At 37.7% G+C, this 17,435-nt stretch overlaps 3 long non-coding RNA genes across 3 annotated transcripts; 1 reads left to right on the plus strand and 2 right to left on the minus strand.

Annotated features, from left to right (window-relative positions):
* Positions 1-1,020: 1,020 nt before the first annotated feature.
* Positions 1,021-4,580, plus strand: LOC139115447 (uncharacterized). Its single transcript, XR_011548125.1, has 2 exons — positions 1,021-1,369; positions 3,787-4,580. It is a non-coding gene; the product is annotated as an uncharacterized lncRNA (long non-coding RNA).
* Positions 4,314-9,770, minus strand: LOC139115445 (uncharacterized). Its single transcript, XR_011548123.1, has 6 exons — positions 9,668-9,770; positions 9,097-9,309; positions 7,788-7,951; positions 6,798-7,261; positions 5,825-6,753; positions 4,314-5,793 (listed from the first exon to the last, which is right to left on the minus strand). It is a non-coding gene; the product is annotated as an uncharacterized lncRNA (long non-coding RNA).
* Positions 9,771-10,083: 313 nt separating this feature from the next.
* LOC139115446 (uncharacterized) lies at positions 10,084-11,882 on the minus strand. Its single transcript, XR_011548124.1, has 3 exons — positions 11,108-11,882; positions 10,845-10,937; positions 10,084-10,476 (listed from the first exon to the last, which is right to left on the minus strand). It is a non-coding gene; the product is annotated as an uncharacterized lncRNA (long non-coding RNA).
* Positions 11,883-17,435: the final 5,553 nt, after the last annotated feature.

The following is a 17,435-nucleotide window of genomic DNA, read 5'->3' on the forward strand; positions in this document are numbered from 1 at the left end:
TTAACTCATCATATAGACGCGGCAGTGTGCGTATACGATACGGCGTCTTATATTTAACTTAAGGTTCCAAGACAAGAAATTGACCTTTTTAAGCTAACAATTCTCTAGTAGTCAATAAGCTCAGAACCCCCGTAAATTATATATTTTCGGGAAGCCTAGATATAGGGGAACATTTTATTTACCATTTTGTCACCACTGTTTAGATAACTATCACGTGACTGTAATTTGTATAACCTTTCAAAAATATCGGTTTTCCCTATGTTTTGTTTCCATGTTTTGAGATATGTGGCTGAAATTTGTGTAGGAGAGCAAGCTGTCCTAAGGATCTTCAGAAGTGTGTCTCAGAATTTTTTTTAAATCTCCTAAAACAATTTTTATGCCATAAAAACTTCCAGAGCGGTGAATTTAACACTAGTTGATTTCTTTAAACTTGTGCTCCAAAAACAACTGAGCAAGATATAAAAAAATCTGAGACACTCTTTGGAAGAGCGTTGTGACAGCTTGCATTCCAACAAGTTTGAGTCAGATATTTTGAAGTATTTAGACAAAACATAGGGAAAACCGATGTTTGAAAGGTTATGCAAATTACCTCTCACGTGATAGTTATGTAAACAGTGGTGACATTGGGGTTACCAACATGTATCGCTATATCTAGGCTTTCAGCAAATGTATAATTTATGGGGGTTCTGAGCTTATTAGCCACCAGAAAATTGTTAGATTAAAAAGGTCAATTTCTTGTCTTGGAACCTTAAGCAGAGGTTAAGACTGACAAAACGTCTTCATAACTAATATAGCAGACATATTAATTCTTGGTGAGGTTGAAATGCAAACTGCGATAAGATATATCAGCTCACATTGTTCTGTAACATTTTGTCTTCTTTGAATTCGAAAGAATGAATGATTCCCAAATTTCTTTTACTTCATCGAGTTTGAAAATTAATGCCCAGGAATTTATTCTCCAGTTTTTTTGGGTTTTTTTGTTCACACTGATACACAAATCATATCTCGAAGTTCCTAAAAGGCCCATAAGCTGTAACTTTTACCTATTTTTACCTATTTTTTTGTTAATTAAAACATCTTGAAACGTCAATAAAATATGTCCAGTTCTTGCAAAATGATGTATTTTGGTAAAAATAAATCGTAAATTACCTCCCCCGCAGACGCACAACCGCTTAAAAGTCAGCCGCGCCAAGCGCCAGATTTCAAATTCCATGGCCTATGTTTACACGCGGCAGGGCTGTCACGTGGTAAAGATCGCAGAGAGTGATGACGTAGATGATCACGCGAGACCTTCGATATTTTGCGTGAAGGAGAAAGACGTGCCTGTGAGGTCACGGACCACTTGTCAACATCAACAATGGAGAAAGGCGTAAGTTAATTGCCTATATAAATACTGTTGTTGTCTTTGATGTTACGGACCGGGCGGAAGTGTGCATCCTTTGTATTGATTTTGTAACAGATTTCTTTGGCAAGCCAGGATTTTAGAAGTCTATGGCAATAAACACTTTCCAGCCGGTTTTATTTTCCTGTGTCGCGGTGCGGCACCAACATTGTCCGTGTATCATCACCAGCTATCGTGAATTACGTTTCCATTTTTATTTGGGGGGGATTCATCTAAGTTGTCAAAAATCGTAAAATTGTTTTGAATACCATGCTCTTTGAGCGAGTTCTTTCTGTCGCTTTTCTTTGGCTGTTGTTACTGAACATTTAGAACATTAGAGCTCCGAACCCGGTGAGTAACGGTACACTCAGTGTGACAGAATTCGGACAGGGTAGTAAATTTCGCCTAAAGTCGTTTCGTAAATGACTAGCAATACGAAATCTTATTACCGTACCTTTCGAAACTTTATTGTGGTTATTCTCAAACTCAGTTGATACGACGGGAGTGATATTTCGGGGTCAAAGTTGCCAAAGTTTTGACCCCATGTCGATGGCGTAGTAATCGGACTGCAATCCCAGAAATCGGACGTCGTGTTTGGAATGTGATTAGGAGCTAAGTGTTGATAATTTGAAACCTCAAACCACCGATTTTAATTTCGATGTGTTTAGAAAACTGTATATAAGAATATTTCATGATAATTAGTTATGTTTGATCCATGGACGACTCAACTATATTTCGACGTGTATAGCGCTAGATATCGGACACGGGCTGCCTCTGTGTGTGTTGCTTTCGGCACCTTGTATCGTACGGTGTGGCTAACTTCGCTAAGTTTGTTCAGTGAGTATTACTTATAATTGTTTCCATTGCATATTTTGTTTGTATTAGAATCGCACAGGCATTATTTAATAAAAATAGCGAGTATATTTCATCGTATGACATTATTTACCTGTCAAGTTTTTACGCGGTAAGTCACTTACGTTTACACAATTATGCTAAATATTGTCTGTCCGAAAACTTGTACACTTCTTACGTTCATTAAATGTACTTTTTTTCTAGAAACAACTGCGCAGTTTTCGTTAAAACTACATGCAATCGTAGCGAACAATGGAAAGAATATTTTCAAAATCATTATTCTCCCCCACATTCAAAATTCAATGCTAAATCAGGACTTTAGTCAAAATTTCAGTTACTTTGACCTGACGGCAGTATGTTGACAGTATCACTGACGCGGTATCAGACGACAATTTGTGACCGCCGCTCGTAGCGAACTCGATAGCTTCTACCAAAAAAAACTATTGAAAACGGGACATCAGTATCACCTGACTTAATATGAGGTCACACGACCTGTAAAACGCTATCAATACGGAGCGAAGTGAGTGTAACTAACAGCATGTCACTAAATGTCCGAAAACTGAGGTCGTCCGAAAACTGTCACACTGAGTGTACTGTACTAACTGTAGTGTCTGTATGCGTGGACCCAGGAGCAGGGTCTATGTGGAAACACACGCTATTCGATAGCTTTCGAGCGATGGTGTTTGCCCAGACTATTAATCTCATAAAATACACATTTGATCCACATAATTGCTGCTCTCGATGATCGACGACAGTTGAAAGTTCATAGAGTGACCGTGATGTCGGCACAGCAGCCTGAGCACGCCTGTACATACATCGAGATCGCGAAGGCGCATACAGATGGATTCGTCTTTGACACAGGGTAGGGGCTGGGCATGGAGGAAGGTCTATGTGTATGGTAGGAGTTAGAATGAAAATGAATAAGGCTGATGTATTACATGCGAATCAAAGCACTGGTATTGTTTTTAGGACTGGCATTGTTCACTTTGAAAATAAAAGAGTTCGATTTGCATCACATTGTGAGAAAAAAATACTGTCGAAAACTGTCACCTTTTATCATGTATTTCACTTGTCTCAGATATTTTTTTCAATACTGTAACGAACAATATGCCCCAGTTCATGACTTGTAATCGAGATGGTGGTTGGAAAACAATGTTGATATTTGATTTCCTTGTTATGACATGGTGATCTATTGTCTTTTGTGGCTAGGACAGTAAGTTCAAATAATACATTTGAAGGGCAGAAAATGGCTGGAAATGCACAATCCCGCAGTCGACTCAGTGTTTTGTTGAAGATTTTTTTCTCTGGCACGGTGGATTTTTGAAACCAGCGACTGTTAAACTGAATAAATGCTGTTTCTGTATTTAAAAAATATATTTTTGCCAAAAGTACAACCGTAATGTTTTTCGGGGGGAGGGGGGTAGCGGGTGTGTTTTTGAGTCAGCTAACATTTGGACCAAACAAGTAGACAGCTGTTTCTGTAGTTTTAATAGATTATGTTTATTTATTGACCAAAATTCTACCTCATGCCATTGTTCTGTTGCTTTTTCCAGGTGGAAGCATTTTGAGCCCACAGACTTTTTCTTACGTGGAAGCAAGACACTGCTGTTGTTCATCATTTTTATACATAAGGTTTTACTTTATTTACAAAAGAGCTCAATGATGTGAACAAAGTGTATTTTTAGGAATGTAAATAAAGATATAGAGACATTTTATTTTTCCTCCTTATCCTGTTAATTTGCTAGATTTTTTTACATTGATGTTATGACAGTATACACATGTTGACTGGCCATGAGGGTAACAGCATAGTGTGTATCATGAGGGACTGTGAGTTATCCCCCAAAAACAGACTGTTTCCCGAGGCCAAAGGCCCAGGGAAACATTTTGTTTTTGTTTTTTGGGTTTTGTTGGGGGGGGGGGTGACTCAGAGTCCTGATGGGTTAAAGAATTTTGCTGTTACCCAAAAGCCAGTCAATATGTGTTTTGCAACACACCTAGCATTCCACATGAAGCAAAATTGACTGATATAAATCAGAGTGTGTGACTTTGTGGAAAAACGTGAATGCTACAGACTCCAGGCTGTGATTTTCATATTTTACTGGAAAAATGGCAAATATACTTACAGTGCAACTAAAGACTAAACAAAGCATTTGTTGAACATGTTACCTTGGTGGCACTGAAGGTAAGTGGCCTAAAAAGAATGTCAAGGACACTGTGCTCTCACTGTGATTAGCTATAACACAAAACACAAACGTGTTCATCCCAAGTACCCCCCACCGGTCTTCACCAAATATCACAGTAATAGGTACCTCATGCATTTTTCAAGCATCAACACATATATACACTGGACAGATGGATACCTTTTGCATATGCTCCTCTGTCATACATCCACATATCAAGGTAAGTTCAAAATATAGTCAATGACTCCGTCCACTTCCATACAGTGACAACATATTTACACGCAAGCTGAAAAATGCGAAAATGGCCCTTGTAGCTGCTGAAATATCTTGAAGTTGATAAACATGAAGTCAAAAATAACTAAAGGACACCAGAAAATTTGGAGAAAAAACTTGACTGATGACTGTCCAAGAAAAAACAGACCTACAGCTGTAATGGTTAAACTAGAATTAGATATGCACATAATAAGTGAGATAAATACCAAGTCATCTGTACGGGGTGTACCTATTGTAAATGTTCAGACATTGATTGAAGGACGTGAAAGGTCATATGAAGGTTACCCAAAATCTGGTTTGAAAGTTTTGGTCCCATACTAGTCATTATTTTCAAACAGAAAGCAGCTCTGTAGCGCTATTGGGTAGCTTGGAATTAGGCATGCCCATATTTACTGAGATGCACAGGTCAAGGGTTACCCAAAATTTCAGCAATAACTTTTGGTCCGATATTATTCCATGTCAAATAAAACCAGATCCCTGACACGATTATGTAGCCTGAAATAAGGTACCTGGATGTGAATAATGTCAAGGGTCATACTGAAATTACGGGATAAATTTTAGTCCTTTACTGTGCCATGTTCAAGGGAAAACATGACCTCCACACTTATTTGCCTAGAATTAGGCATGTGCATATTTTAAAGCTCAATAAGCTTTATCTTTTGGCTATTTTTTTAGAACTTTTTTTTTGTGGTTTCCTTACACTTTTCTGCATTGAATCTCAAAAACTTTAATTTAATGCCAAATATTTAGCATACCACACAACCTATATATAAGTATAATCTACATTGTTATTGTTCAATATTGTACTCAAGTCCGGACTATAATTCATTTGTAAACAATAAACAATGATTACTACACACATACAATCTGTGCTGACTAAAAGAATACTCAAAATTTCAGCATGACAGATTACAGTCAGACACAGAAGTTGATATACAGAAGCAGAATACTGAAAACTTACCACAAGTTACAGCTTCAATGAGCTGCATAGGTAAGGGATCACCCCAAAATTTGGAAATTAATTTTGGCCCAATAGTGGGCCATATCCAAAAGAAAGTTGATTGCTTACTCTGTGGGTAAACGCAAAATGAGAATATGGTGTCTCCCCTGCACCATGGAGGTAGTAGGAGCTCCATGCCTGCACTAAGGTACTGGCTGTGGGTCAAAGGTCATAAAAAATAATGGAAAAATCGCTGAAAATAGACAATTGCAGATATCAGCACAAAATGACCAATTTACATAGAGGCTACCTAAAGTAACCACAAAGTAAAGATCAACTCAATCTGGCCAACAGTTCCCAAGTTCATGATTTTTACCACTTCTGCCTGTTTTCCCTCATTTGATATAGACGGATGGATGGACATATATACATACAGTGATGGACATTTTTTCAGCCTATAAGAATAGCTTCCTTTGCTATACATGTGGCTAGTATGGAAGCTAACACTTCAGGAAAACCTCAGGAAAGCCTGAAAGTCCTACTCTATCCAAAAACATGAAATGTAAATATTCTTAAGTGTTCCCTGATTGTGCCATAAGAAAACTGGATTAGTAGAATCCATGTTATGTCAATGTGGTAGTATTGCACATATTTGCCACGTTAGTACTGCTCATGCAAGAAGTTGAAAATTTGTTATTCATAAAGCTACCTAATACCATGTCAAAACATTGTGGAAATTCACTGCACATGAGTATGTCACATACATGGGAAAAGTTGCCATCTTTGAAATTAGCACTACAGCTGTAACTCTCATAATACATGTATTTCCTTTACTTTTGTCTGTGTGTCAACTACATTTCTTGTTCTACTCCCTCATGCATAGTGAAATGCATACAGTTATGGTTGTAATGTTGTAATACACATTCTCATTATTGAAGACTGACATCCAGATTGAAATTCAATATTCAACAAGAACACTGCTTGCTACATAATATACACAGATTGTTGACACACTGACTACTGAGTATTTAAACATGCTTGAAGAAGTAGAACAAGAAACTGTAGTTGATTGACACAATAGCAAGACACTGCCAATGACCTAGTGATGACAATGAGAGTACTGGTACCTGAATGTGTACTAAAAGTTACAGTTCACTGTCTTTGACCCAACTGTGGACAGAACTCCGTCTAAGCATACGTGAGTAATGGCTGTTGATGAACACAAATGAAAACAGATGAAGATATGTGTCCCCTTGCCCCAACACTTCATCTGCATAGACTTAGATAACCCCTGGCAAACCAGTTTTCTCAGTCCCTTTATTTCTGATCTAACTTGGAGTTTTGACATTTTTTGTTCTACACACTATACTTGGCAATAGTTCCTCTATGTTCTTTTTGATTTCTGTTCCTGAACAATGGAAGCAGTAGGTGGTGGTGGTATTGCTGCCAGATGTGAGGATATTCTCCTTGGATCCTGTAGCTCTATCTTTCTTTGCATACCTTGATGATCTTGCAGCCTCTTGCACCTCTTGCAGGATTATCTTCTTTACGTCTCTGATGTAAGAGTACGGTTTATCAACCTTTACTGGTGTTGCAGACCATCTCCCACTCTTCTTGTTGAAGTGTCTGTGATATCTTAAACATTGATAAATAATTTATTGATGAAACTATAAAGAATATTTATGATTTTGGCTCTATCAAACAGGTTCAGCAAAACTTTATCTCTTGTATTATTAAAATAATATCAGTGTGGAAATTATTTTTCCACCGTGAAGAGTTTACTTGATAAACGGGGTAGGGTTGGCAAGGCTGACTATTTCACATGTGACTGGTATTTTGGTTGCCCATGAAAACAATCACATTTGTGGAAACATTTACAAAGTTGCTCATTATTGGAGCAATCCAATTCATTTTAACAAGTTTACATCTGTAACCCATTAATTTCATACTGTAGTTTATAATTTTGCAAAAAGCATAATACTGGTACTTTTCAATAGAAACAATTTTTAGCACAGGTACTGTTGATTCATTGACCTTCTCTTGGATGCATTTACATACATGTTTTTGCACTTGATGTCAGGATAGACAGGCTGTAAGGTGTATCTAGATTGTTCAAACAACGGAAGACTATGTTCCTGTCTAATTTTACAATAAAACTCACATCATTTCACCATTTCTTGTCTTTCTCACTTCTCTGTTGTGGTGTACATTGTGGTCAAGAGCAGCCAACCTATTTCCAACTCTATATACTGGTGGTTTGTAAGCAAACCTCTTTGCAGCATACATTAGAACATTTTGTTGAAATTCTCACGTTCAGCTGTGTGCCTGGAAAATGAAGAATGTGAAACAAAAATTGTAAACGATAACACTTGACATGTCACCCCCCCAAAGACATACATATTCAGATATAAAGACCTAGTAGTGGCATTTGTATTTCAGCTCACATCACCATTTTTATAGATGGCAACAGATGATTTACCACTCAATTATGATATCTTGCAAGACATACATCCATTGTAATTACACTAGCAATGGGTTGCCAGCCAAGCAGTACAAGTCTTTGAAATTGGAGTGGGTGCAGAGTTACAAAAATTGTAGCTTTTCTGCTGTATTTAGTGCGATGGGCCAGGCGCTGTTTGTCCTGTAAACATGTCCATGAAACTGCACAGTCATGCAAGGTCTCATGGGATTCCGAAAATGGTTTATTGGAGCTGTCAGGCCACAGAAAAAAAGAATTGGTTCTGGCCATGGCTTATTTCCAAAATTGGGGAGGTGATGTGCATTTATTTTGTATTTGCTCAGGTCAGTCAGTCTGCTTTCCAAACATGTATTCAACAGTTCACATTAATGTATTGTACATAATTCTGGAAGGTGCTGATCAGAAAGAAATTTATTTTTTTTTGCTCACTAGACTGAAATACATGAGTGTCATATGTATGTTTGTACCCAATCTATGTATGTATACATGTACTAGTATTCATGGATGGACATGTGTTCTTGTATATCTGTTGGTCGATTACAAAAACTTGAGAACCACAGCACCTTCCATCTTGTGTACATGTGCAGATGAACAATGGTTTGAAGTGAACTTGTTCAAATGAACTTGATGATTTCAGAAATATGCAAATGAGTTAAAGAAGTTCAAAATTGGTCAAATTTTTTGATCACAGAAATTGGTAAAGAGTTACCTTTAGAATAGCATTTTACTGACATACTAGCACTCCTTTTGTTATGAAACAGGCCATGCAACAAAATCTGGCAATGTACATAAATGTAGTATATTCAGATGACACTGCTGATGTCAAAGTATCTGTCATTATTTCAAAATTACCATAAATATACATGCAAACTATTGTGCAGCAGCCTGATTAACACCTACATTAGGTATGCCAACATTGAATTAGGGTGATTTCAAACATTTGAGGTAGGGTGGGGTGGGGGCGTTACAATGTCATGTTTTACATTATTACCTGAAATTCAGATAGTATGGAATCTTCTTCAGGAGGGTTTTGTCCAGAACAATTTTTCTCAGGGCAACATGAGCTGGGCTATCGCTTTTCAACCACTCTCTCTCTCTTTATCATCGTAAGGGGACCATGGTTACGCTGATTCACACCCTCACAATACGGAAGTATCCATGAATGTTCACCACAAACATGGTGCAACACTCCACACCATAGTCCCTGAAAAAATGAGATATAATATGCTGCTACATTAGGTGCATTGAATTACCTTGTAAATGTTACTGATATTCAAGTTTACTTGACTTAGCCAGTTTTTCTGGTGTTATATGTAGTAGAAGCTACATATAACACCAGCTGTTGAGCTGTTGAGCTGTTGGGAGCTGTTGTGACAATTAAGCATCTGTCCACCATCAGTATTTCAATGACACAAATACGTTTTCTATACATATACTTGCAGTCAGTGCATAGATTCAAAGTTTGCATTACTTACATTCTCTGAATGTTGTCTCTTTGTGATCTGTGTTCAAATCATGTGTTACATGTTAATAATGCTTACACAAACAAATAAAATACTTACCAGAAACTGTTCATAGTTTGATGCATTTTTACAACAGTGCCAAAAATGGTTTATAATATCCTTGCTCCACTTCAGGAGTAATCTGCACTCCTTGACTTGACCACCTGAAATACAAAGTTTTGACTGTTTTGTCAACAACGCAATCAAGTCATGAAAATACTTTCAAATTTCTAATAAAGGTCAGCAGACATTTTGCACATGACAAATGGCTTACAAACTTGCCTTCCATGCCATGAGAAATAAACATGATATACTAGTTAGGACTGGGAAAATTTTTGTGTCAATGGCACTACATTCCAAGTTTGCACAGAATACATGTATTTGTGGAATATATTGTACCATGTTTATTTGGTCTCAGTATTGCTGTAACCAAACAAAAGCTTTAAAGTAACACACACATTAAAATTAAGAAATAGTAAAATAGAAAATTGCACATAAAACCACAAATCTTACTCAAGTACCTACAAGCCAATCATCATACAACAAGACAGTTGGCAAGTTTGATTTCTGACCTCTTTCCCATTGTTTTAGCTCTTTTCTATGTTTTTGGAGCTGGCACATCAATTAGCATGAAATCGTACCTCCAATTTATGATAATATCCAAGTCAGAGTACATACATGCATGCAATGGATGCTGACTGATCCCATAAAAGTTAGCATTAGAATTGATTGTGATAGCATACAAAAAACATAAAGGCTACATATCAAACTATTGCTCCATGTGCCATGTACACATACAGCAAATGGGAACAAAGGCTTCACTTTACCTTTACTATTTTTTTCCAAGGTTCTTTCTGTTTTCTTCTTTCCTGATAACAAACATAAAAGAGCATTTTGATAGAGTTTACTATTTTGAGAGGGCTCAGAGGTTCTCATGTAAATTGTAATTTCATGTACCAGTGGACAGTTACACAACAGTCACACATTGTGAATATTTGTCTGATATACACACATTGCTCACGACTGTGCAACATTAACACAGTCAGTTTATACCTCCATGAAAAACAACATTGAACATTATTAAACATTAAAACTTACAGATCTCATTTGATCTTGATGCCTAAGCTAAGACAGAATATCATGAATACTGAGTTTGCACACACTGGATGTATCACTTTAAATGGCTCACTGGTTATGTTCTCAACAGTTATCAGAAATCATAAATAATGTTGCATACATTTTGGGTACACCACTATATCCATCTGTTGAATCACTGCCACTGTCTTCAATCGCAGACATGCCTGTCAGTGTTGTGCTGCCAACCTTAATACTGAAAGAAAACATAATTGAGTCAAATGCAATGCTGACTGCAACTATAAGAATTACTAGCTGGTATGTCTTCCACTACAGCAGCTGCACTCATTATAATACGGGAAAAAAAAATAATTTATTTTGCATAGACCTACTACTGATAGAAAGTGCAACTTTTTAAAAATTTACCTGCAATCCGAATCCATTGATATTTCAGACACTCCAGGGGCTGATATTTTCTGTAGAGTTTCTTTGCTTGGCCCTGGGGTTGACATCATAGGTGCACTTACAGCATTAACAGAGGAGGGGGAAACGCTGACAGGTTGAACTGCATAGTACCTTGTGTGAAAAAAATGTAAAGGATAAGTCTCAATTATGCTCTGTTACCCTATCTCTTCCTACCTCCTTGTCATGTCCTATTTTTCACAGCAGTCGATGCATAAGTTTAAAATACTATGGCATTACTTTGTGACTCATATCAGTGCCATGAAAAGAGAAATACACGAAAGTTCACATTTATACGCAAATATAACATTTACATCTGAATGTACCTGCCCCTTCCCCAGCACACACGTTTGCACATTGTCACAAGATGTACATCACCAGTCCCCCACTTTAAAACACTCAGAAACAGGGAAGCACTGATTGAATGAAATGCTTGCAAAACTGCATGGAGCCCAGCTCCATGGCTGGGTAACGGCTTGATGAACAGGGTTAAAAAATTAAACTTGGCACTAACAAGATGTGATCTGTTTACGATGCATTCACAGGCACAGGCAGCCAGAAATGGACAATTATCTGAAAAAATGCAAACACAATTTGGAGACTTACCCATCACACGCATGTGCGTTTACAAGACAAGTTACAACTACTATGATTTTTATCACTGTCCAAAAAGAATCTGTACCGAGTGGCGTTCTAATTATTTGTATAAACTTCGTGGGTTGAAGTCCGGTTGACGGTCACGATTCAAGTTTCAACCACAGTCCTCTCTAGGCTCTATCCATGATCCACAGAGGGACTGTGTTTCAACTCAAGTTACAATTCATTGTCTTCCAGCGAACTATCTCTTCCCAGATATTTATTTTACCAGCATTCCGTCGAGTTTTAGCCCGTTTCTTAGCAGAATCACTAGGTATTCGGCGGCCCGCTGGACGCTTACGCTTTTCTGCTTCGTCGAGCGACGCCATGTTGAATGTGAGTAGAACGGTATGCGCATGCGGACATGAAAAATTACGTAGCATTTCGTGTGTCAACAGTGTTGTATTCCAGTCCGGACAAGAATGGAAATTGGCGACATAAAATCGCTCGTTGTTGGCCTATAGTATGCGTTGTGATCCCAACTAATGTGTGACTCTGCGTTATTTGGTAGGACAATTAACATAAGTAAGTCATCATTGAAAAAAAAATAGGAAAAAAATGTCAAAAGTTACAGCTTATGGAACTTTAATAATTAACAAATAGGGAGCACCGCATCTTCCTCCATAATTAAAAAAAGAAATCTATGTCCCTTCCGTCTCATCTGATGTGATGTTGTGGTGTTGGCTGACACCAAATCGGACTAACTTCATTTATCACCATTATACAAATATGAATCGTACTATAACCTCTCTTATCTCCATTATATAGATATGAATAGCGCGAATCTATCTTATCTCAATTATGCAGATGTGAAACTCTATAGGCAATGTGTTAATTTCGCATGGGAGGATGAATTTGGGAAAATTCCCGATTCTATGAATCAATCACGTATACAAGTTATAGGATAGCTGGTGTTATACCTAAAGTATTGAGGGCGTTAATACTGACAAAGCGTCTCCATTACTAAAATTACATAGACAATTGTTCTTGTTTAGGTTGAACAGCAAACATGCCCGCGATAAGATAACCGAAATCACATTTGCTTTTGGCATATTTCTCTTTTAAACTCAAAAGAATGGATGATTCATAAATGTCGTCTGTTTCATACCGTTTTAGCCCTATCTTGTCTCTACTATAGAGTGTAACAAAACGTAAACATTGTGTTAGTTTCGCATGGAAGGACAATTTGGCACAAATTCCCCATATCATGAATCGGTGCTAAATGGCCTTTAGAGGTTAATATCCCTTGTAAAATGACGTATAAACTGTGTGAGTATGAGATATATGATCTTATCTCTAACATAATGCAGGAGTTAGACTGACGAAGCGTCATTTTTACAAATATAATATACATATCGGTTCTTTTTGGAGTTGAAAAGCAAATATTCCTGCAATGAGATAACCTAGATCACATTAGTCGTGTGACATATTTACGCTTCGAAATTCCAAAGAATAAATGACTCTTAAATGTCTTTCATGTCATTAAGTTTAGAAAATTATGGCCCCCCAATGTTTTTCTCTAGTTGGTATTTTTCAAGTTAATGAAACAGTTGACTCCATGCCTCTTTCTACTCCTCTGGTTTATGTTGTTCGGGTGGATGATACAGACTCAACCAAACCTCCATCTCATCTCTATGTGAAACCCCGTATACAATTTGTTGATGTCTAGTGGGAGGACAATGTTTAGACAATGCCTTTCATTTCTTACAAATTTAACATTTATAATCCACGAATATATCTCTAGTTGATTAGTTCAAGCTTACAAAATAGTTCATACGAAGGGATAATTTAATAATCAAAATAAAGGACGAAAAGAATCTTCCATTTTCCTGACGTCATGTTATAGTGGTGGCTGCCACCTAGTCGGACGAGCCCCTATCTTAATCCTTGAAATTACGCATTGTTACCGATTTATGTCCACGTCGCCAGACACCCGATACCGTTAATTTAACGACTGCAGACATGGCATATGTGCTAATAAATTCTAGTGGAGTTATGGGGCATAAGTCAACAATGTGTTTGTATGCAAAACGCAGAATCTCGAAAGCACTGGAATATACTCTCTCACGCTCCTTCGTAATAACATTACAATTTCTGTCTGCAATGGTTGGACCCAATAAAAAACTTCGAGTCAGAGTCGTTTCCGTTTGCCTTACAAATATATTGTTAATATTTAGCTCGTAATTCCACCAGCATTTATTAACACCCTAAACAAGTGTTTTAAAGCTGTCATATGATTTATATTTTCGTCAAATCGATGACACCTCCGAGAAGTTTATTCTATCCCTCTACACTTTTATAGTGGCGACTGACACCTAGTAGTAGTCGGACGAGACTCTATATCTTCATCCTTGAAATTCACAACTGCTTAGTCTACCATTTATTTGTGGCTATGTAGCCAGACACCTGATACTGTTAATTTAACGACTGCAGACATTGCATGGGTGCTAATAAACTCTAGTGCAGCTATGAGGTATAAATCAACGATGTGTTTGTATGCAAAACGCAGAATCTCGGAAACACTGGAATATTTCTACGCGCAGGCCTTTAAGTAATAACATTACAATGTCTGTCAGCAGCGTTTGGGCCCAATAAAAACTGCGAGTCAGAGTCTTCCGTTTGCCTTACAAATATATTGCTAATATTAAATTCCACCGATGTTAAACTTTATTAACACCCTAAACAAGTCGTATGGTTTATAACCATTTTGTCGTCAAATCGATGGCACCTTCGAGAAGTTTAATTAATCTACGCTGTATCATACCATACGACATCATTTTCATCTACACTGTAACATTAAAAACAACAAGATCGTTATCAACTAGGTGGGCCAAACAATATTGGATCTTTCGTTTTGCTGAGACTGATGTAGCTGGAAAAGATTTGCAAAACCCCATTACCTATCACACTGTCACATTTGTCAGCATCGAGATCTGTTACTGTAAACATGACGTGCTCTCTTAGGGTCGTATGTCACCAGTTACTAAGCGTAGGGTTGTAAAGTGGGGATTCAGCAGCACCTAGCAACACAAGCGTAAGCTAAAAATTAAATTTCTGTACGATATCGCCCACAAGGGAACTTTGTAGAAAGCAGATATGGCACATCTCCAGGTGGTTCTCTTTTCCATTGATATCCCAATCTCGTTCCATCCAACAATTTTACAATTCAGGGCCTGGATAATTCTTTTCATTTGTATAACACCGTCAGTTTCTTAAAGTAATATACGCAAAATGAAAAAATGTCATGCTGTTGTGCAAAAAAATCTGAAAATTTGACTCTATAACCAGAACAATAAACCTCGCGAACGTCAATGCGTGTCATTCGGTGCTCTGTGGTAATGATTATAATGCTTTGAGCATTAAACACAATTCAGCATTAAAATATCGGGAAAAAACTCCATACTGATAGTATGTGTACTTTTGGTCACCCGTGGCCAAAATTTACTGTAGCGTTTAATGTCTAATAGATACACACTTTTCTTCAAACGAGATCAAGGGTCAAGGGTCATGCAAAGGAATGTTGCATTGCTTTACTACGCACGGAGCAGTGTTTGCTCAAGGCATGTCTGTTCGTTAGTTCCCTGGTCAATTAATCGTGCTGCGGCAATCAGCAGGACCGGTTAGGAACGTAAATGATGGTAATGAGAAGATAACAAGACTTCCAGCCCGGCAAGGGGCATCAATGGTACATCTGTGTTCAGAATCTTGATCATGTCCATACTGCAGTCTCTTCGATTTTCTCCACGACCACATTGTAATCATGACTAACCTTTTCACTTGATCACTGAAATACCTGTTAATGAACTTTTTATAATCGTCTTAGAGGGTCTTAGTCATGTTGTACCGGTAAACAGTAAAAAACATAGTCACTAGAGACATCAGGCGACAAACTGTTAGGAAAATGCTAATTCAATTTAGCATGGGAGGTTGAAAAACAAATATGCCTACGATGAGAAAACCTAGATCAACTTATTAGTCTGTCAATCATTTTCTGTAAAATCTAAAAGTATGACAAACCCGTAAATTTATTTTATTTCATAAAGTTTTTCCAATAATGACCCTCGAAATTACTTCTCCAGTTGTTCTGTTGAAGCTTGTGAAGCAATTCATACAGACGAATTCCTAAATAAAACAATAGGGAACATGATGCCTCTCCCTTCTCCTCTGATGTGTTGTTGTGATTATGGTGGTTGACACCGAGTCGGACGACCCCCTATCCGCGTCTGGATCACTTATCATTGCTGCTTTATGGATCCTTTTTTCAGAAACCTGGTACTGTTGGACATCGCTTTTGTGATAATAAATGCTGGTGGAGTTATGAGGCAAAAATAACGTTGTACTTATAGGCAAAACAACGGAAAATCGCTGAAACACTGAAGTCTTTATCATCTCATGCTTTTCCGTACTCAGACATTCCAATTTCTCTCTGTGTGCAGAAGACTATCAGAGTCTGCGTTGTTTGCCGACAAAGATATGGCAAAATTTCATCTCATAAATCCACCAGCAATTATTATCAGCCTACACAAGCATATTTTGAAGTCGTCAGAAGTCTTCTACGTTCTTCGAATGGGTAGAACCACTGTGTTGTAGTAAAAACCGCGTTTGTTCGAAATGTACACTCAGTCTGTGACATGTAATAATCAGAAACCGTTATCAGTCATGCAGTCCAAAATTATCTAATCTTTCGATTTGTCTACTGAGGTGGCGGGAAAATACTTGTACTTAACGGTTTGCACGGCGCTATGACCTCGTTGCCTGTCACATTTGTGATTATCGAGCTCTGCTACGGTTCTGTCAGTATAGTTGGGAATCAGCTAAGGCTAGCAACACTGACCTAAGCTAAACACAATTTTACTGGTCGTCAAGAGGAACAATTGTTGTAGCAAAAAGAGATAGACAACACATGGTATTGTGTTAACAGCAAAAATAACAGTTTACGACTTCTGCTACATCGAATCATCAATCTCCAAATCGTCCTTTGTCATTTTATGTCGTTCTCTTCTTCCCCATTTCATTGTTTAGGTGGTTCTCTGCATTTATACAATGCCATCCCTTTCTTAAAATAAAAGATGTTGACGTGCTGATATAACCACCATATTCCAAACTAGAAAAGTAACCATCTTAAAAAGCCTCTTCCTGCCAGTTGGTGCCAAGTGATAATTATCTTCATAGCCGTTATGTATTTCTATCATGATTTCATCATTGAAACGTCTCCTTATGCAAACCGTTTTAGGTTGTGACTACGCTAATCTGATCGCATCTGTAGTTTCCATCGCCCTCTGGCTAAACTTTACTGTAGCGAGAAAATGTAGAAGTTTAACGAAGAAAATATACCGTCCTACACACCAGAGGTTGAGTTATTCACGGTCGATGCCATGTGATGTTGCTGATTGCTTTGCTACGTACCAAGCAATGCTTGTTCACGCGGTGAGGTTAGGTTGTGTTTGTTTGGTAGTTCCCTAGTCACGTTATCATTATCGTTATCGCAATCAGGAGGACATACATGTGGTATCACCCAGTAAGGAACGTAAATGGCGCTAGGATAACAAACCTTCTAGCCCAAAAGAGACCATATTCAAAACTACAATCTCTTCATCACGCTTGGCAAAAGCCGTACTTATTCTGATAGACCTTTTTTCTTAAATTCCGACATTAC

Source organism: Ptychodera flava, chromosome 17, assembly GCF_041260155.1.
Source record: "Ptychodera flava strain L36383 chromosome 17, AS_Pfla_20210202, whole genome shotgun sequence".
NCBI lineage: Eukaryota > Metazoa > Hemichordata > Enteropneusta > Ptychoderidae > Ptychodera > Ptychodera flava.